Source organism: Montipora capricornis, chromosome 2 (assembly GCF_036669925.1).
Source record: "Montipora capricornis isolate CH-2021 chromosome 2, ASM3666992v2, whole genome shotgun sequence".
Taxonomy (NCBI): Eukaryota; Metazoa; Cnidaria; class Anthozoa; order Scleractinia; family Acroporidae; genus Montipora; species Montipora capricornis.
This window is the reverse complement of record NC_090884.1, coordinates 39,481,531-39,486,530: the sequence shown is the minus strand read 5'-3', so window position 1 is coordinate 39,486,530 and position 5,000 is coordinate 39,481,531. Positions and strand designations below refer to the sequence as shown.

General features: G+C 41.8%; 1 pseudogene; it reads right to left on the bottom strand.

Annotated features, from left to right (window-relative positions):
* Positions 1-1,527: 1,527 nt before the first annotated feature.
* LOC138037291 (uncharacterized) overlaps positions 1,528-5,000 on the bottom strand; it is a 4,313-nt pseudogene continuing 840 nt past the window's right edge.

Sequence of the window (5,000 nt, the reverse complement as noted above, 5' to 3'; positions counted from 1 at the left end):
CTGATTTGTGCCAAATTTGATTCAAAAATCCCACGGCTACGCTGCTCACCCCACATTCTTCGACTGAAATGGACAGTCTCGTTGTAGGTTGGATTTGATTGGAAGATGAACACAACGGGACCTTAAGGACTTTCTGTATGTGTTGCCATTGCTGCTCAGGTGTCTTCTGAGACCAAGCTAAAGGGGTAACGGAATAGGCTTGAAATTCTGGGGCCAGCCTGTATTCCCCCATGTCGTAAATAGCTTTGATGTATTCCTGCTCTTGTTGTTGTATTACTTCGGCTTCTAGAATTTCGTGAATGGTAGCCTGATCAGTTACCTGATTCTCCACAGCTTCTTTGATGACGTTGTTGAGCGATTCTGTCCTTTGATTATCCCACTTGTTTGGGGGCTTACCAAGGCCGCCTGCAATTCTTATTGGTTTCAACATACAAAACTTTAAAGTCGCCTTCATGGATCTGTGCCTCCCTTTGTTGGTTACCATCCATTCTTCAAACTGTTCAGGCCAATGAGCCTCTTTGTTCATGTACAGTTCTTCAAATTCTGTTTCACTCTCGCAATCGACCAGAGCTTTCACTCGGTTTCCCCAAAACTCGCTTCCCAGTATTTCTTGCTGAATTTTCTTTTTTTCACTTTCGGACACATTTAGATCTTTCAGTTTTATATAATATCACCTTTGGCGTGGTCGAAGCCGCGTAGGTGAATGTTTGTGCAAGCAGGACCTTCAATGGGGTAAACACTCTCAAAGCCTTCCTCTAGCGCACACTCTCCATCCATTCTGTACATCAATGACTCTAACCCTTACGACTTTAATGAACTTGCGAGGTACTCATAGTCGCGTGTTTCCTTCAACAACATTGGATTAGGGAAAGTTATTGTTGTGAGGTAGAAGGGCCTTAATTTGTACGTCATATCCACTCCAGCCACTCAAGCTGGACTTGAACGCGGGTGGCAAAGTCTTTTTATCCAACCGATACTGTAGCTGGTGGCTGCAAACGTGCTCACTGCTGCTCGAATCTCACCTTTATTGTCTGATCTTGCACCCATACTCACATCACGGATAAATCTTCCGGCTTGCTGGAGAGACAACAACTTGGTAATGTCCGGTAACTTAGCTGGGCCAGTGCTTTGGGATTTTTTGCGGCCCTCAACTTGTCGAAGTTGATTGTAGACTTGTTGTCTATCTCTTGGAAAGTCGGATGGAGACGATATCGAGACTACGCCCCCTGCTTCCGTTTGAATGTGATTTATAATCTTCTTAGCGTTGTACGTATCGCCCAATTGTCTCACTCTCTCAAGAACACTTGATTTAGTTCTCACCTGAGTTCCGGAATGGCGTTTTGTCTGACTGAAAAGCAGCTTTGCTTCATCAGGGGTCATATTGACAGTATACTGTACAATGGCAAACCACAAAAATTTCCCTCCGTGTTCAACCTTTGCTATCATACGACGAAAGTTCTTGTCACTTCTTGGCCAACTGTACTGTCTTCTGATAACAAAGTGGTCATAGGTGGTAAAGACCGCACTCTAGCTTTCTGGGTCAGGCTTGGAAATTCTGCACATGGCACTGACCTTTCCTCGACCATCAATGAAAACCTGAAAGTGCTCAGTTGGACTGGAATGAGCTCCGTAGAATCCTTTGTCATTCACTGTCAGGTCTTTATGATGAACTGCCTCCAGATCCACAATAAAAGTCGCACTTTCTGTTACACCGACAGGGACTCTTTTGCACACGTTTTTGTCTGGAAGGTCACCATCAATGCACAATTCTAAGATTTTTTTTTCCGTGATTCTAGCTTTTGATCTTCTGTAAACGGGAAAAACATTTATGGCACCTAAAAGTAACATTAGATTAGACGTTAATCCTCGTTTGTTAAAATTTCAGCTGATTCAAACTTTACGGTCTCGGTCCCGAGAAACCTAAAGTAACGTACTTTTTTGCGTTTGAACGCTTCTACTCTCAACAAAAGCTCCTTCTGCTCCCCAGAGAAAATACAAATACTGTAAAACGTTTTGAAGGCTTCTTGGACCATCAACAGTTGATCTGTTTCGGGTTTTGCATGAGAAAATGGTTGCACTGTTACCTTTGGGAGTGTTCATAGTTGTTGGTTTGGGGAAAGGGGGCTGGTGCATGGGCGTTTTGTATTGCTTCCCTTTCAATATCTATGCGACCTCTTTCCTCCTCCTTGAGCAACTGTGAAACTCAAATTCCCCTTTTCTAACGAAAACCTACATATATATATAAACCCAATTTATATAAATAACAAATATACTGACATTCATAAATGAAAGTAAAATTACATAGCAAGTTTATGTGGTCCAAGACATTTATTCGCTACTGAGATGGATGAAGATTTTAATTTGCGATTTAGTTATATCGGAAATATTTAAATGACAAAACATAGAGTCACAAGGGTTTTTCCCTTTCCGATTGTTAAAAGGGGATGTACAAAACTGTCTATTAGGCGGATTCGTTGAAAGTACGGAAAATGCTTGAAGCACCGTATAAGTTTGGCTAAGAAAAACCTAGGAGCGCAGTGGCCTGAGGTGAAATGATTCATAGATCCTCTAGCCACATGCACGACCGTCGTAAGCGCTTGTTTAAATAACATTTTATCCCAACGACGCTGGTTACATTAACGTTAAAAGAAGTAACTTACTGTTATCTTCAAATGGACTTATGTATAGTTGATGGTCATCAGAATCGATGCCTTCAGCATGTTTTCTTTTGCGAGAGTAGCGGTTTTCTTCCTGTAAAGGAAAGAAGAAAACAAGCTTTGGCTTAAAGAACTCTATATTTATTATCATTATTTATTATAATTACATACCTCTTCTCTGTTCTTCTCTGATATGGATTTACCTTCAAAGTCTGAAATGACCTCATCCGTTTCACTTGGATTGTGATCCGGGCTTTCCTCAACAGAAACTGTGGCTTGAAAAAATAAAGGTTGTTACAATTTGTTGACAAGCAAGAAAAAGAAGTAACCAGTGGCAGAAAGCAAGGAAACTCCCCCTCTCCTGTTTCCTTCTTTTTTTTAGTTAAGCTACCATGGCAACATTAACACTTTGTATGACGAAGGCAGTGGACGAAAGGTAAGGTAGAAAATCTCGATCTTTCTGTCTCTAGGTTAAGTCACCATCTCTGCCGCTCTATAACTGAAAGAAATTAAGGCAAGAAGGGAAAGTGTTAAATAAAATGAACCACTTACCTTTACCATTTCCCTTGCCAGTACTGGAGATACAATCATCTGATAGCACTTCAACGCCTGGAAGAAAGATGATTCCATTTTTATATTGCGGTAAAATACCGTTTCCTCCAACCTACGTGGGAAACAAAAATTGCTTCTAGAAGTGCGTAGGTTCGAGAAATCAGGGTTAAAATTGCAGAGAAGTAAGATCCAACGGAAAAGATATTTGGTTCAAGAAATGTGGAATTCTAAGAAAACGAGTTTGGGAAATTGAGTTTCTGTTATATTCACTTGAAGTAACTGTCATCGAACGAGTACAAACATAGCACTCACTTGAATTCCAGCGGGTTAATAAACACCAAGTGCTGTCACCTTGATTTTCGGTAGAGGCATCCTGTGGAGTCGCCGATACTAACTTGAGTCTTTGGGGTGGACAGAGAGCGTCATCAACGTTGTCGAAGCCTGAAGCCACCATGGCCACCCTCTTTAAGGGTCGTGAATATGTTTTTGCACAAGGGGATTGACTGCAAGTGAAAAAGAAAATAAGTAATAATAATGATCGTTTCAAGAAATAGGGATAAAATTCGGAAACAAAAGCTTACAGAAAGACTCGTTGCCTGAGAAGCGCGTGCAAGAGTAATTTTCAATCCCCTCGTTACCCTTATGAAAGCTGACCGAACAATATACACTCTTTACCATTGCCGGTTACTCACAATCGTTTCCGCGTGGCTTCAGTTGCGTCACCTAAAGCAAAAGCCTGTTGTTCTGAGAAATTTGATCTGGTACATAAGGCCATTTCTTGCCATTAATAATAATAATAATAACAATAATGATGATGATGATGATGATGACAGTGACAATGATACTAATCATCGGGAGAATATTAATAATTATGATAATGTTAACTTGTTTATCTGATTAATTTTTTCTTTCATAAGAATATGATCAGGGTGTTACTTACTGCGCGCGAGGTGTAACGACTACCAGTGACTGGCCCGTGCCAGGCTCAACACTTCCGTTGAACAATCGTTTCCACAACCAGCAGCAGAGTGACATCCAGACTTCCGGGGACTTTTCTCTTCCTACAATCACCAGACCGGAACCGGTTCCAGGCCTCGCAGTAACAGCATGGGTGTCGATCAAGAATGGTCTGCCGTTAAAACATCCAACTGTCAATACCCAGGGCTCACTTATGAAGATAGCAGCAAAGTTGCGACATCCAAGTTCACAGAGCTTGGAATGTAACTAATGTCTTCCCTCAACAGAAAACACACCATCTGAAAAGGGCAATTCTTCCGAGAAGTCGTAAGTAGACTGCATGATCTTTTTTGCCAGAAGAAGCTCATATGCCTCAACGGGATCGTACATTTTACTGATGTCGCGATATTCATTTATTTTCTCAGGTAAGAGCCATATTGTTTCTTCAGTGACATCAGCTATGTCAGCAAAAACTTCGCCATCGGTTCCTATTTCCGTCAGGATTCTGTCCACTATCTTAACTGCTAGAAAAGCGCATGCCCTGGTGCCATCGTTGCTGGGGACAGATTCTGGTTGAGCGGGGTCCTCACAACCACTTTCTTCGAGACGGGCAGCAAAATTCTGATCGAACTGTTGAATGGCAGTGGAGTGGCTAACTTTCAAAGGAATTACCTCGTATCCACTTTCCTCTCTTCTCATGATGGTCCACTGCCTTGTCTAGCGACAATCTACCCTGCCGGTTGAAATCAACACACCCTCTATAAACCTCCTCTAAAGCACACCACACGGTGCCATGCTCAACTTGATAGGTTTCATCTGGAGTAGGGTGTTTTC